This window comes from Pteropus alecto, unplaced genomic scaffold (genome assembly GCF_000325575.1).
Source record: "Pteropus alecto unplaced genomic scaffold, ASM32557v1 scaffold60, whole genome shotgun sequence".
NCBI classification, from domain to species: domain Eukaryota; kingdom Metazoa; phylum Chordata; class Mammalia; order Chiroptera; family Pteropodidae; genus Pteropus; species Pteropus alecto.
Window position 1 is genome coordinate 5,745,840 of NW_006430726.1, and position 16,848 is coordinate 5,762,687.

The 16,848-nt window shown below is 54.1% G+C and overlaps 1 protein-coding gene across 7 annotated transcripts in view; it reads right to left on the reverse strand.

Annotated features, from left to right (window-relative positions):
• The window catches only part of CEMIP (cell migration inducing hyaluronidase 1), a 164,817-nt gene extending 148,022 nt beyond the window's left edge, over positions 1-16,795 (reverse strand). For 4 of the 7 annotated variants that reach the window (XR_003047659.1, XM_025050067.1, XM_025050068.1 and 1 more), the window contains exons 1-2: positions 5,213-16,794; positions 4,789-4,968 (exon numbers count right to left, since the gene is read on the reverse strand). The gene's annotated coding sequence lies outside the window, so the exon portion shown is untranslated. Of the gene's footprint in view, positions 1-4,788; positions 4,969-5,212 lie in introns of all 7 variants that reach the window. The other 3 variants (XR_003047660.1, XR_003047662.1, XM_025050075.1) reach the window with 1 other exon arrangement.
• Positions 16,796-16,848: the final 53 nt, after the last annotated feature.

Sequence of the window (16,848 nt, forward strand, 5' to 3'; positions counted from 1 at the left end):
CAAAAAAACACCCTCCAGACCCCAACCCCAACCAATACGAGCAGTGTAGCGATTGTAAGCATCTTACATTTCCAATGCTCATTTGATGCAACTCCAGTGTCAAAACCCAAATAACTGAACGAGAAGGAGTTTAGTGAAACCGTAATTACATAAATTTTTCAAAGCATAAACTTGTATTTTCGTCTTGGAAATGTTATAAAATTTTTAATAGCAAAACATAGGAATAAAAACATATTAACAAAATGTATCCAATCATTTACATTACAAACAAGGAATTTGCAGTTCATTGTTGTATTCTGACAAAAGACGACTGACTACCCATTAAGAATCTATGCACAATGTGATTGCAAATATGTACAGGACTTTAAAAAGGCCTAGAAGGAGGACTTCACAGAAGGAAAGTCGGCTAGGCTCTTTGTTAGAGCAACCAGACAATCAAAATATGAAAACTCTGTTGCCTAGTAATAAATTTACACTTAAAAAGAACCCCAGTTTCCTTTTGTTTAAGAATATTCCAGTTATATTCTATGGTTTCGGTTGATAAAGCTGTTTTATGATAGTTCTGGTAACTTACCCTTCAGACGACGTTTGGGGGAAGAGATGGGCGTGTTAACCAAAGTTAACAAAGGAATTTTCGTCAGCATAGTTTTCAGGTTAGTCTGTCACAGCTTCACAAATGGACTGACCCCATGAATACGGTGGCCGAAAGAGCTGCTGTCCAGTAGTGAGAACACAGGGGAGGGAGGGCGGAGGCCCGCGTGAATGAGTCAGTTGGAAGTGATGGGTTAGGTAGAGACAGAGACGGGAGAATTGTTTACACAGCACGAGAACCCCGCCCCTGCCCTCGGCTCTCATCCCCAGTCCTGCAAGGCAGTGAAGCTGGACGTCACAACGGTCCAGTGTAACAGGTTGTGTGAATTAGTAGAAAACCCCTAGACGCAAGGCTGAGACCTTCCCCGCTGTCCGATCAGGACACCCGACAGGCTGAGCGGTTCCTCGTGGCCATCACGCAGCTACTGCCACCCAGTGAAAGCGTGTGCAGAACAGAGGACTCTTGCGTTCACAGTAAAGGAGGTAAAATCAAGTCGTCTTCAGGAATTAGGGAGTTCGTGAGATATGAATTGTTTTAGTCTTTCTAGGTACTGTGCGTAAAGCTCTATGTCATTATGCCCGGCCCCTTCAACCCAGAGGGGCTCCACAGCTCGGGGACAGCGCTCATACATGGCCAGGCCGTGGGAGAAATCGATGACTTCATCCTCCGTCCCGTGAATGACCAGCACAGGAGACGTCACTTTAGATATCTTGTCAATGCTGCAAACGGGCGGGGACAGGGAGAGAAAGGTCTCCTTTAGTTACGCTCACAGATAACGTCACAATGAACTGAACCAGGCTCGCAGGCGAGGACGGTCACACTGTGGGGCTCCCCCCTCCCCCATTTTTCTAGTAATTCATTTTTTTAAAAATGCTTTTCGTTTTGGGATAATTTCAGATTTATGGAACGGGGCAAAGATAATACAGAGTTCCTATACACCCCTAGCCAGTTGCCCTGGGGTCGCCACTGTCTACTATCACGTGACCTTTGTCAAAACCAAGAAGTCCACCTCGGCACACTGTTAACTGCGCTCCGGCCTTCACGTGGATGTCACTGGTTTTTTTCACCAATGCCCTTTTTCTGTTCCAGGATCCGGATGAGAATACCGCACTGCACTCAACCACTGTGCTTTTGTTAAAAGTGTTTTATTAAAAACAGAACTCCTAAAAGCCATCAGACTAACAAGCTGGTATCTAATATTTCTGATATGTCCACAATTTTGAGAGAGGATTTTTAAAACAATAAACAGGCTGGAGCTCAGCGTATCTGGATGATAATGTCTCCCTTGAGAGCTGAGCACTTAATCCCGGCCCCTGGGTTTTGGGAAGTCTCCTCTGAGAGCTGTCTACACAGCCGATTAACGAGACTCTCACAAACCACACCGGGTAAAAGCGAATGCCTCGTTTTTGATAAAAACTCTACTACTTAGCTTGAAAACTTACTGTAATGCCTTCACTTGATTCTGAGAGATTGCCGACTGTTTACAAAAATCAAATCCACCCTCCAAGGAGGAATATTTGAGGATCTTCAAAAGAATGTGCTACAGGCTCTGAAAACATTTCCCCAAGAGGAATGCGAGAGATGTCAAGCCTTGCTGGGCGGGGTGTGTACACTTCCCCAAGGAGGTCACTTAACCTGGGAGCGAACGGAGAAAGGGGAAAATCTCCATCCAGCCTGTCCCAGCCTGTCCCCCACCAAAGTCGCTCTTACAGCTGACTTCCCATCCAGCATTTGATCAGCATTACAAAGGGAAGCGAACTGGGCTCCACAGGGATCTCTTCGCTAAAAGTAATAGCTAACATTTGTTAAACATTGACCTCGGCCAGGAGCCTGCCCTTTGCCTGCGAAGCCTCCTTTAATCTTCAGTGAGACACCAGCGTGAGAGGAGAGTCTGTCCCTGTTCACCAAGGAGGGGTCTGAAGCGCAGAGAGATCACTAAGTAACAGGCCCGAGAGGCTGTGGTGATAACAAGCATTTGTGACATCACTCACACGCCCCAGCGATCTACAAACAACTGTCACGCAGCCTTTATGAACCACTCAGGAAGCTGCCAACCACTTCGAGACCTCCGGGAGGATGGCAAAACCTCAGCAGCCCTGTCATCCGCCAAAGAAAGGCAGAGCCATGGTGGCAGCATTCAATTACGCAGATTATGCATTTTGTTTACAAACTTAGGTTTCCTCTGCATTTAATTTTACAGTGACTTCTGCTAAGAACGCAAGAATCCGATCATAGTCCATTGAAAAATACATTTACTGGCAGGTGGAAGGGGCTGTGCTCTACCCTGCACGATTCAGAAGAAATCTCTAAGACCTGGAAAGTGTATCTCAAGTTAAATGCCACCGTCTGATTCTAAATGTAAAAGAGGTAAATGGAGATAAACTACCGGCCAACGATCATCAGGACGCCTTTATAGTTTTTTAATATTCAAAGAGGGACACGAGACAACTCTGCAATGCGTTTGGTAGCGACGGACATGATTAGAAGATATTCTACCACGTTCCGTCAGCGAGGACCGTCACCGTGGTTGGACTCTCGTGTTGCTACTTCAGGGGACCGAACGGGAGGAATGCCCTCCTTTCCCGCACCCCCGTCTCCACTCACCAACCTTAATTAAGCGAAATGCTTAACTTGGTCTAAGCCTCAGTTTCCTGAACTACAGTTTCCTGTAACTTGACCAGCTTCTTGAGGCTGTTTCGAAGACTGACAGAATGGTCAGCCCGATGCCTGGAGGATCAGACACACCCAGTAGAGATTAGTTGCTGGTTTACTATTAATTAACAAGGTGCAATTAGTTATCAGGGCTGTTAACTAATTTTAAGACGCCTGCTCATTCAGGAGTCGGGAAGAAACCCATTCATTTTGTTGCCAAGGTAACTCCCTGCATGGCTTCCCACGGACGGGCTGAGAATCTCCCTTCTAGCGAACTGGCCTCTCGTTCCCGATTCAGCATAAATGAGGCCACATCTGAGACGTCCGCCAGCCCCACTTAGCATTCCCGGCCACGCCACTAGAAATCTGCAGCTAGCTCGAATTTCCCAAGAAGCCCAATTTCACTGAATTCTGGCGCCAAGTGCTCAGAACTGAAGTTCACCCAAGGTGCTAGCAACAGGCTTCTTCCTGCGGAACGAGAGACCGTCTGTGTAACAGACATCTGTGTGACCCAGTGGCGTCTTCCGCCCGCCCCTCCAGCCCGGCAGAAGATGACAGCGATTCACGGGTCAATCAAAATCCCAAAACTGTACATGGTTTCTGCTGAGGCTTTTTCTGCATGAGCCAGCCAGTCATGCAGCAAACCACCTCGGACTACTTCGCAGCCACCGCATACCCAGGGAAAGTTTAGGGGGCAGAGTTTTTATGACGAATATCGTCCTCGACGTAGACTGAAAACGAGGAGAATTTTCACACAGAGGTGTTCGAGAAGCCACTGTGCATGTGTGTGGCTTTGGCATTTATAGCTCAGTTGCGTGATTTCCTTCCTTCTGTTCATGAGAACTGGAAAAAACCAGAGGCTGGAGTGACGGTGACCCCCGGCCCGCGGTCACACGCTTCCCAGGGCGGGTGCGGGCCTGTCGCGGGGTGAGGTCTTCTGGCATGAGTGGGAGGGCAGGATGAAGGGAAGGGCTCAGGGGCCTGGGCTTGCGTGGGGGGCTTTCACTTCCACTGTCCCTGTGGCCGTCACCAAAGCACGGGACTGGCTTGCAAAGAGCTCACTTCGCCTTTTGCCCCCTAGCTGTACTGTCGCATGGGAAACTAAGGGAAGCCTCGAGACCGTGGACGCTTGCAGTCTGTAACTGAGTGTGGGGACCCCTCCGACAAGCTCGTCGCGCACTCCGCATTCGGCTGCTCGTGATTCGGCCGTGCACGTCCATCTGAGGAGGTGACGGAATCCTGAACTCTATCTAAGTCCCTTCCGGATCGGTGGGTACTTGGGATCCTGCACGTGCGGCTGAATCAGGGAAGCCTGGCTATCGGTATGAGCAAGGTCCTCAAGTCATCGGGGAGATTTCACAGATGAGTCAGGCCCACAGGGCAAAGTCTGCCACTGGTGCGTGTCATGCTCACCTCCGTGTCCCCTACGTCACCAGCCCCGGCGTGACGGATGGCTGCATCCAGCAAATATTTACTCATGGCGGCCCGCGATCCGAACTCGGGTCGCGAGACGCCCACCGCCCGTGGCGCGGGCATGAGCTCACCTGGGGAAGGCGTCGAAGCAGTAGGTCTTCCTGGTGTCGGGAAAAGCCACGCGCAGGCCGGACGTGAGGGGCGAGTGCAGAATCACCGCGGCGCACTCGTACCGCGAGGCCAGGTCCACGGTGGGGACGGTCCCGATGCTCTGGCCGTACAGGATGATGTTCTCGGGGCTCACGCCGTACCTGCGGAGGTCAGAGGTCACGTGCCATCAGCCACCGAACGGGAGAAAATGAAAGACAAAACCCACAGCATCTCAGACTCCGAGCTCCCACATCACGTCATCGCGCTTGGCGCTTCAGCTGGACGTGAACGTGAACGTCACAGACCTGGCTCAGGAGGAAGTGACTGCGGGGCTACCTCGTAAAACATTCTGCAAAAATAATGACCTTGACTTTCCTGTCTGGACAATTAACCAAATAAACGCACCGTAAACTTCATTTCAGTATTTACAGAGTCGTTTCCTTTCTTCTTCTTGCCTCTTCATAGTTTCTCTGATAATCCTAAATACATTTCTGAAATTTTAAAAAAAGCGTGCTCGGCGAACTGTACTACTGTTACTAAGAACCCTTCGAGCGAGGCTGTAATAACCCATAAAAGTTGATGATTAACGTTTAGTACAGAGCTACTGGGAGATGATTAATTTGAAGACGATTCTATCTCCCTTAGCCTCTTCCTGGGGAGACACCCTTCCAAGTCTTCAGCCCATCGGTGGTCTCCCAACCCCCCACCCCCCGACTTTTTAATCGGGCCTTGGCCATGTGAGACACAGGCCACACACAGCCAGGCACATTCGCCACGGACGTAAGGCCTTGTAGACACACAACTAGAAATCCGTACGAGACAGCCTGTGGAACGTGTCCACACGGCTGCAGAACCCCGACGTGCATCCCCTGCCTGCTCGGCCCTGTCCTTCTGGTCCGTGTGGCGTTCTGTGGTTGGTGAGGGGGCCGCTGTCCAGTTGCTGACTGCTGACCTGCTTTCTGTCCACGGCCTCTCCCTGACTCACGCTGACCGCACGCGCTTCCCGCTTCCATCCTGGCTTCTCCCTTCCTCCCAACCGGCCACCACGTCCGGCCTGCCCTCTGCTCTCCCAGACCTGCCTCTGCCCGGTTCCCACTCACGTTGCTCCCCACTGCAGTCCATCTCGTGCATTCCCACGGGGTTCGGCCAACCACTATCCGTGGGATGGACGTCCACACCCCCAGCTTACCCTCCACCCGGCCCCACCTTTTCTCTCCAAGTGAAGCCTCCATGCCGCAGTTAGAGTCCTCACGGCTCGGGACACAGAACGTGACACGCGTCTCCCTCCTCACCCACCCACGGAAAATCCTGGGGTGCGCGTGAATTTTCTTCCCTCGGTCGTTCACTCAGGCACTTACCACTATGGCAGTGCGGGTGGCGTGACCTACATACTGTCACATTTTCGGCTCCGCAAGGGCAGGTGAAATTGTAAACCCCTCTGGGGTCAGAGACTGGCACACGGGAGGCATTTCTCGTTCTGAATGGGACGAGATTCTAGCCAAAGGTCGTTTTTGAAGAAATTCTAACCACATTTCACGTCGTGCTATCGTTCCAGTTGGTATTAAGCCCACTCCAGTCTAAATCTTTGGGGGGGTCTACGAGGAGCAGAACCTTGTCTGCAAACTGCCAAACACCGAGCCAGCCATCGAGAACGGCAATAATGCTGAGTGAGCACGAACGTGCTTGGCCACTAGGTAAGAGTTACTTAAAACACAGCCCAAAGAATAAAAAGTCTCCCAATTTTGCCAGGGAAACCTACGATTTTTGCTCCCAAGCTATCCAAACACGCACCATCTTCCTGCGGCCACGAGCCAGGCTGAGCTCAGGGGGACCGTGAACATTTTAGGTGTCAGCTCCCACTCGGCATGGAGGACGTGTCCCCAGGAGCCCCCGGAGCCAAGGACACGCCCGCAGCACTGCGGCCAGAGCCGGAGCTGAAGCGGGACGGTCCCGTGGGAACGTTCCCTCCGCGCACGAGGTCAAACCTGCTGCGTTCGCTTCCAGGCCAGGCTCTGTTTTCCGACTGCAGACGTGAACACGCTGGGCCTCCAGGACGCACTGCATCCTGTTTAAGCGAGCGGGCCTTGACTCTGTGCCCTGCCAAGGGCGTTCTATCTTCAGAAGCCGCACGCTTGGCGCGGTGCCCCTGACTTTGAAGTCGAGGAGTATCTTAAATATTTCGGATCTAGAATTCCCGGCGGAAATAGCTGTAGCCGTGAGACGGAGATAAACACACGCGGTAACCACGAAGGTCGACGGAAGGATGAGGCCCGCGGGTGCAGGGCAGCCCTAATCCACGCGTGCACGGCCTCGCAGCGAGAGGGTCCCCAGCGGGGGCGCCTCCCACTTCCAACACCAGGGAGCTTGCGAAAAGCAGCCGTCGCCGCAAGGCGCTTGCTTCCCCGTTTCTCTTTTTAAATGCTCGTGGGTAGGCCGAGACGTTTTTGAACACGATACTGCTGTTCCACAAACAGATTTCTCCCGGTCGTCAATTCCGACGGCGGGAGCGAAGGGAACCCGTGTTGAAGTCCCCGCTGAATTACACCGTCTGAGCGAATCGGAAGTGTTCAATGCTAACGACGTCAGCTGTTTGTTTCTTTTCTTTTTTCTTTTTTTTGTTTCTGACCGACGGAACGTGGCCGAACAGGACGTCTACACACGAGACCCCGATCGCCTCTGGAAGTTTTAAGAGCTTGAGCACGATCCAGGTGTTCGCTCAACACTGGCTCCAACGTAACCTGCGCCAAAGGCAACATTAAAAGCGCCTCCTTCACTCCGGGGAACGTTCAGCCTACCGGGGATACGCCACGAGTCTTCGGGGAGATAAAGAAGGAGATGCCCACCGAGAAACGACACTAAAACCAAGTACGAGTTTAGGCGAAACGAATATAATAGTCAGTAAGTTTATCTGAGTACAGTGAAAGGAATGATGGAGATGTCAGGACACGCAGGAGGAGAGCTTGAAGCGTCGCAGAGCGGGGAACGGGGACTGGACCTGGCTGGGCTTGGGCCAGGCTTTTCCCCTGGGGAGCAGAGGGCTGTCAAAGGAATGTCAGCAAGATGCCAAGGCGATGCAGACTGGGACGCGCCGTGGCACCAGGCAGGAAGCCGATGATTAGGTCGGAAGTGCTCTGACCCGCTCGGACCGGATGTGGACATGTGGACGCAGCCAGCGCGGGTAGGGACAGAGAGATGCCAAGGCCATTGTATGGATAAAGGCTGGGAAAGCTGGCACAAATAGGGAAGTTGGGAAGGAGATAAATGGGTGTTTGGAATTGTGTTTGCTTTATTGGGAAGTCAGTTCAATTTGGGAAAACAGGGACTGTCAGGTGACTGTGAGACATCCTAGGACAGCACAGGAAAGTCAAACCCTCGGGGTTCATTGTAAGAAAGATCTTCCTGAAAGAGCCTGATGTCTATGCCACACAGACCAGCCCCCGGGTGCTCCTCACCCACCTCCCACCGGGGCACAGAGGGAGCAGCTGGAAGGAGGCGGCCGGAATATGGGGCCAGACCGAGAGACAGGAGGACAGCTAGTGGCAAGGGCTCAAGGAGGGACCCAACGGCCCTGCTCCCATGGAGATGGGCAGATCCAACCTGAAACCTGTACACAGAGACAACGTGTCCCTTCCTCCAGTAGGCTGCTGTGACAGTAACATAACGCACAGAACCACACGGGCATCCTGGGACGCTGTAACGGGCGGGGGAGGGGAGCTTGGAGTGGGGACGCGCACGCCAGTAAATGTAGCCTTTCTTAAACTTATGTCAAAATGTATCGAGACACACCTTATCTCATTTTTGCAAACCGGCACCCTCTGTCACGTATGGCGCTTCGTTCTAGGCCAGATGTTTGAATTTCCTCCCAAACGCTGGCGCGGGGGAGGGCTTTCTGGGTCAGGTCTTAGCCCACCTTCGAAGCAACTTAGTTCTGTGTGTCACTCAAGGCTGTTCCTTACACCTACAACATTCTTCCTCTGCGTCAAAGCGAAAGTAAACAAGACCCGGCATGGCTTAATTTTTAATTTTTAAGAAAGTCATTTTTTCAGAGGAAATAGGGATAGTCCTAAACGATATAAAACCGACTCTCTCTAGATGCGTGACGATTGAAATAGAATAATGTGCTTGAACTAGTGTGAGTATAACCGTGCAAGAAATTGTTCTCACGATAAAGGAAACTTTCTTTGGCGTTCTCTAATTAACATGCAGGAAAAGCCGGAAAACGTAGCCTGCCCACCACGGCTGCACAAACCCCTACGAGACACTTAGACTCCACCTCCCCTAGCATTTTCGAGAGGATTTTATGAGCGGGTTTCTGTGAAAAATCTAGCATCTGGCAAAAGCCACTGAATAAATGTCGCTCACGTCAACACCAAAGGCGGATTAAAGACCCCTAACCAAAGTAAAAGTTCTCCCCACTTCACAGGTAAGTTTATGAGATTATGAAATTTCCGTCACGGGCAAAAACCTTAAAAACATAATCCCCCACTGGATGGCCAAGGCTGACAGTTACTTCTTAGAACCAGAAGTTCGGGAGTCCGGGTTCTAGTTATTTTACCCCATTGTAGGTTGTGTTCTTACAACGGCTGCAACACACAAGACACTACCAGGCAGTCGCTGAGTTGGCCCTGCATGGCCGTCATGTGCCGGTGACTAATGATCGGGGAACGAAACCTCGCCAATTCCTTTAGCTCCTGCACGAAAACCCCACTGGCATCCTTGGTCTCACGCGGGGGACAGAGGGCATTTCTGACCCGCTGTATCTTTCCAGAGCATCTCTCCCCCTGCCCGCCCTGGAGCTGCAGGTGTGGACACATGCTCGGCTCGGCCCCAGGGATCACTTCAGGTGTGAGCATGGCTGGGCCGGGCGTCCGCACCCGCTCCTCCTGAGCCTGGGGGAGGGCGGCTCTGTCACCGCACGTGAGCACCGCCTCAAGAATCATTACCGAGGACAGTGAAGCCGAGGGGACGAGGGGGCCTGGGAACCGGTGCCACCGTCGGAGGCCCTGCACCCCGCCGCGGTCTCCTGCAGCCCCCTTTCCTCGGCCATGAAGGGGTGCAAGTCTTGCCCCCTGGGCCTGGACATAAGATGACATGCCATCTCAAACCAGGAGGCTGGACGGCTCCGTCAGCTCGGGCTGGGCTGCTGCCTGAGTCCACTGTCTATTCTGTTAAACGTGGTTTTGTGCACGCGACAGGGAAGCCTGTCAGGTACTTAACGCTCCCGTCGGGCAGAGGCCCCTGTCCGTCTGTGGTGGCAGCTTCGGCCCTTTCTCTGGGGTCTACTCTCCCTTTGCTCCTGTCTTGTGTCCTTCGTCCTTGTGTTCCCTCGTCTCCTCTCTGCTGCCAGACCCTCTCAGTTCCCCCTGCGTCCTTCTTAAAAGCCTAGAAGTTCACGGCATCCATCAGAGACGTATCTCAAACCACGGGGCAGGCCGGAGAGGCCCGTAGGGCTCACGGGGATGGGCGACTTTGCTTTCTAGATAAGGAACCTAAGCCCTGGGCGGGTTACTGACCGTCCTCAGGCTTGTCATCATCGTGCAGACAGCTGCTCTGAGCACGTTACAGCTCCAGGGTACAAACTGAACCAGGGGAAGAACCGTGAACTGTGTGAATCGCCACGAGCTCACAGAAGCATCTCTCAGTCGGGCCGCTGCAGCCGAGCTCAGCACCGCCGGACGCCCCGCCTGCTTCTAGTGAGTTAGGGGCGTGCGGCCGACCCTGCTCCTGGGTACAGGCCAGTGGGTGGGCAGCTGCCCGGCCATGGTGGTCATCACCCCCTTTAACTCACAGGTACGGCGATTCGAAATCCACAGCGCCAACCCGAGCACGGCAGGGGTGAGCCGTGCCTTCAAAGTGGACGTTCCACTCAGTGGGGACAGGGGAACGTGGGGGTGACGCACAGTCCCGCAGATGGATGCAGGTGACGGCCGCACAGTCACGTCAGCCTACCTAGGGCCGCGGAACCGCACGCTCGAAATGGCTCAAACGGCAAACGTGACATGATGGCCACTTTATCCCCGTGAAAGGAAGGTAAGAAGTGACGAGCCCGCTGGGTCCGACTTGTACCAATCCCTCCCCTACCAGGGAGCACGAAGCAGAAATCCCGGCTCTCCTGAATGCAAAGTGAGATTTTACTGTGACAGTGAAAACAATGAGTAGCAAACAAACTAGTGATAAACGGTGAAATTTTTTTTTAACTGTAATCTCTTCAAAATCTAAACACCTTAATTACAATTTACCAGTCACATAAGGTAAAAAGATGACAAAGACAGACATGCAGCTAACATTGTGATCTTTCACAAATGTAGCAGAACACGCGGCTCACGACCGACCCGACCCGTATCTCTGGGAGGAGGTGGCAACTCTGTGTCATCTAAACATCGCTCTGACTTCCCCGCCACTAACACCTTGTTACCTTTGCCATCCCCTCTCCACCTGGCCTCTCTCCACCTAGGATTCTTTTCTTTTTAAGCAAAACAGAGGAGAACGGCTCCTCGGGAGGACCCGACTCTGCCATCACGCCTCTTCCCTTCTGGAGCTGCAGGGAGTCCCCTGGGAACCCCACAGGAGGAGGCCGGGGCGGCCCCTGCAAACGTATGCGACGTGTTTCTCATGGAGGTACCTCGCGTTGGAACCAAACCGCACCGGAATTCCAATTTCTGTATTTGAACACTCAAGGGCGGCTGTCAGAGAGGTCGTCTGCCTTCTAAGTGGTCACCCCCGGCCTGGCAAAGAGGGGTTTGGGGACGGCACTGGCCGGGCCAGATCCGTCTCCGCGACCTACAAATAGCAGCCGGCCCCTGCGTGACTCAGCGGTCACAACCCGCCCTTCCCCCACCTTCCATTTCCAGTCATTCTGAAATCAGGCCCGGAGCTAACTTCAACATTACACTTTCATTAAAATACTATGTAGCCTCTAAACATCACAAAGCAAATGCCACACAGCCTGACTTATCGTAAACAGGAAGCCTTCCTGCGGCCACTAAGAGCACCGAGCGCCATGCCATGAATAATTCAGAAATACCCGCTGGCCACACTCCACCGAACGCACTTCACTGGGACCTGCCACGACGTCTTTACGACCCGGGCCTGGGAGCCTGACAACCAGATTTCGTTTCTTTCACAGACAACGCGAGCCCGTGATGACACGTCTCCCCGGGAAAGGCACTCGCAAAGCTCTTCGCCCCGCAAGCCCACGTGTCAGCCCGCGCCCTCGACCTCTGTGTCCCACGCGCAGCCTGTCGTGCGCCTGGCTCGTCCCTGGCGGGGCGTCACGGGCCGGTGAGCTTTCGCGGGACGGAAGCAGACCCCGGCTTCTGCTCTGCCGCGAAGCTGTGGACGCCCCAGACTAACACCACATGGCCGCGTGCACCCCACACACGGAGGGGCCTGGAGGTGGCGAGCTCCCTCCCCGTCCGCCCCACGGGAATTCCGGAAATGGCCAGGCCACCGGAAGCGGAGGCCGTGTGCGAGGGGCAGGCGCGCTCCGGGGCACCCCTAACCCAGGCAGCACCCAGAAACCGGCTGCGGAATCTGGCTCTCCTTCCTTCATTCTGAGCTTCAGAGAGGCGTCCCCTTGTCCAGGTGGGGCTCAGCCATGGCTCCGTGTGTCCCCTTCCTGGCTGCTCGCCTGGGCCCCTCCTGTCCCAGCTGTCATCGCCATGCCAGCGGTCACTGTGTCCCCAGCTCGGCTTCCCTGGCTGGGTCCTCTCCTCCTCCTCAGCCCACTGGCCCCTGAAGCCCTTCCAAAGACGCCAGTGGATGCTTCGCCATGTTGAACTTACAAGTCCCTTTCCTCGGTCCCGCAAAGTCCCTGCATTATTATTTCTGGTCCATCTGACTCCTTCTGGACAATTTACCGTGGTTTGTGAGCTCCCATCAAGCCAAGGTGATTTGCAAAAGAACTTTACGACGGAATTTCAATCAGTCGAGAATTGTTTTTCTTTTCCACTTGAAACTCAAAAGAAATCAAAATGATATAAAATCTTGTATAAAGTACTAACGAATGCTTTCAACACCAGAGCTCTGTTTTTATGCCTTTTTATCTTGAAAAAAAAAGAAGCCTATTTTCACCGTCTTCTACAACCTATTAGAATTCCTCAGGTTTAAAACGCCGCAGAACAATATGGCCAGCATGTTTACAGAAACATTAAGATTTTATGACCATTTCAATCAAACTCATGACTTCTTTGGCACAAACAAAAGCTATGAGCGAGGTTATACATTTTCCTAATGTGAATATCTGAATCAAGCATTACCTAATGAACACCTCAGCCGAGCCTTTCCTGCCCGGCTGGTCACACGCGCGCGTGCTGTCTGGGTTCTCTCGGTGGGGGCCTCCCGGGACCAGAGACAGAGAACGGACGAGCCATCCTCAATCACTCGGTGTCCTCCACGCCCGCGGAGCCAGGAGCCGAGGACACAAGAATGAACGCGGACATGTGGGCCTCATCATCTGTTGGTCAGATCGCGCGGCTGTTTTTATTCTGCTTTTAAAGTCTTGTTGATGTGGTTCCCAAGGCTGATGCTCGGGCGTGAACGCGTGGAGATTCTGTGCTTTCCGAGATTTAATTTGATGAATCGGGAGACGATGCCGTTTCAGCTTCCAAAAGATTCTCGGTTTTATTCAGAAGGAAAGACCCGAAGTTCAGTCGTTTACCTGGTTCCGTTGACCTTGACTCGGACGTAAGAAAGTCAGAGCATGAGGCCTGAGCCCACAGGCCACCACTCCCGACTCCAACATCTGAGAAACGCCTAGCGGGGCCTTGAGCAGACGGGGGACGGGTCTGCCTTTGGACATCACATCCGTCAAGCAAGGGGAGTGGCTCGGGCGGGGTCTGCCTCCTCCAGCTCCCCCTAGGCACCGTCCCCCCCACCCCTCAGCCCTGCCAGGTGAACAGTCACAGGGCTCCGACCAGACCCCAGGCACACTGGGCAGGGAGGGTTGGGGTCAGTCTGCGGTGAACGACAGCCACACCGCAGGATGACCTGTGGTGGGTGGCGATGGCGTGCCACACCGTATCGAATCCCGGCAACCACCTGCCAGGTGCTATCATCAGTCCCTCTGACCTGACGACGGGGCAGCCGGGTCAATCGGCCAAGGCCACGAAGCCGGGAGGTGGCCGGGCCTGGCTCTGAACTCACGGCGGCGGGTGCCGCCTCCGCAGCTGAGCCCCTCGTCTCTGCGTCTCCCGGCCAGGGCTGGCGGCAGCAGCCACACGGGTCCTCAGTGCAGAGGGGAAGCCAGCCGTGCAGGGGGGCCTGGCACCCCTGCCCCTTCGCTGCTGTCACCTGACCCTTCCCCAAACACCACATCCACACCTTCACGCGACGAAGTACCAGGACCTTACCGGGGAAATCCCCGAATTCACGGCGGCGGCCCGGTCACTGGCCCCACAGGCCTCGGGGGCGCACAGACCACTGTGTGCAGCCCGAGGGCCACACGCCTGGGACCACGGTTCTCACTGCGCCGTCCCTTCCCGCCCACTGTCACCCACTGCCCTCCCGGCCACCTCGGGAAAGCGCCTCCATTTCTGGAAAGCGATCGCAGTCTAGCGCTTAAAGAACGCTACGTTAGGGGGTCCTAGGGCTGAAGAGGGGCTCTGAAGAATTTGGGCTATTCAAACGTTCTCGGAGGGAAAGGCACAGAGGACATGCCTCACCCAAGGGGCCACCTGCCAAGCCACCGCGAGGTCTGAACGGCTCCGCTCGAATTTCTCCAGGAACCAGATGCAGCGCCTCGTCCTCCCGCCTAACTGGCCCAAGCCTCTAAAGTGGCCCGAGCTCCGAGGCACGGAGCAGGAACCGTCGAGCTTTCCACGTCTGCAAGAGCCCACCAGCCCCCGGGAACGTCTGAAAAGAAGGGACCGGACCTCTGCGGAACCTCAGTTCCCGGGTCTGCAGGGCTACGTGCTTTGGCTGGTTAGTTTTCGTGCCCCCGACTCATCAGACCCTCACGCCCAGTGAGCACCCGCTCGCTCCTTCGGATGGCATGGCGCTGGTAGGCACGGCCCCTGTGCCCTTCCCACGCAGGCCTTTGACTGTTTGACTCTGGTTATTCTCCAAGAAACTAGGGTTATAAAAACTTAATAACAGTGGTTACATAACTAAGCTAACAAGGACACGCTACTCGGTACAGGATCTGAAAGACTAATCATGGGACTTGTTCTGAAAACCGGCTAAGGAAAGGCGTGTTTCTCCCTTCTCCCTGCCCCTGGAAGCCCGCCCCAGACAAAAATAAAAATTATTAAAGAAAACGATAAAATGAAAAAGAACAGCTCTCCAGACCGCTTAGGGCAGAGCGTCCGCTACCCACGGACCCCGGACTGGAAGGCACCACGCTTTCCAGTGGGGACAAAACAGGGCACGCTGTGTGGGATGGAAGGCAACACAGAATGTTTTAGAAACATCTCGTCAGGAGAAGTTCTGGTGTTGAGAAGAACACCCAGCAGGCCAGGCCACCCTGACGTTCTGCGCCTGGGACCAGACTGGACCGCAGCCTCGCCCGTCCCAACACCGCGCCCGGCACGCACGGGCCACTCGGCCGCCTCCTGCGTGCACGGGACCCCGGAGAGACCCAGAGACTCAGAACCGCCAACCCCACGTCAGCGTCATCGCGTGGCTCAGTGAAAAGCTGAGCCTACGCGAAACGTCCCTCCGGCTCAGAAAACTCCTGGAAGTTCAGAACGCGGTGCGGGAGGGAAGGGCGAGATCGAGCTCAGAGGTGAAAACCGACGGCTACGACAGTAACTTAGCTCAGGGGCCAGAAGAGGAGGCCGCGGAGACCTCCCAGGATGTCAAAGGGACTGGGCCGGGAGAGGCGTGGGGGAGAGGCCTCGAGGTCGGCGGAACAGAAGCCACACCCGCAGACAGCTTGGGGATGGACCTCCTGGCCACTGCGGTCACAGCCGAGCTGACGACGTGCTGTTGGGGCCGGAGGCAGAAGAATTCAGACACCGAGGAAGGCAGAGGGCGCGAGACCAGGCAAGTCCACTGCTTAAAAATCACAAACGCCACCCACGAAGACCCCAGAGGAACTATCAAACACCGAACGAAGCCAGTGGGACTGCACGACTAAGGAAAATCCTCATGCTTCTGAGCAGAAAGTCCACCGACACTGTCTAAAGTTGCTCCTGGGTGCTGGGGATAAGGAGGAAGACCTGACTGTGGCTTTTCGTCATCATCTCTTCTGTTAACCCGTGACTGCGCGCACGTGTCATTCAAGTGAAAAATGTGAAATTCTGCCACGAAGATGCCATACGCCTCTCGCGCCATTTACGACTGGGTTTCTTCTCCCTGGCTGCGCCCAGCCCCACCTCGTGCTGCCCTTCCTCTAAGGCGCCGGAGGCTAATTGACGGGAATCACACAGAAGAGTCTGATCCAGAAGTCAAGACTGAATATTAATAAGGTCACTGGCAAGGAGATACTGTCGGGCCAAGTGGGGCTTAAAATCCCAAGAAGATATTTAAGACCTTCAACGTTGGTTTTAAAAAGATTTTAAACTATAAGCTAGAGACCGCCTTGTCAGCAGTTCATGGGGACGGGGGCGAACTTGAGGGGAGGGTCTCAAAACGCATCAAAAGGTTTAAAGAAGGCAAAATTCCAATGGGACCGTTAAGAACGCCCCCACAGGCAGTGTCTGACCCCAAACGGCCCTGCTGCGTTATCCCGGGCCACCTTGCTGAGCGTCCAGGCCGGCGTCCCGTGAGGCCAGCAGCAGCCCTACTCAGCAGTGCGCGTGAAACACCCGTCCGAATATTTTATGGCGACGTTTTAAAAAAACGGAGTAAAGAAGTTCTCGAATCGAGTGTGGGCAGCTCCCAGACCTCCCTACCTCACACGCTAGCCAAGCCGCCCCTTCTACCCGCTCCAAGAAAATGCAGCTACGATCTCGGCTGCCAAATATAACATCTTTAAGGATGATTTTAAAAACAAAAATAGGAATGGCAAAAAATCTCAGATCACTGGACCTACTGAAAACATCTGGCTCCAAGAAACCTCCGCCGCCTTCGTTTTCCTCATGCTGCTGTGGGTGGGTGGG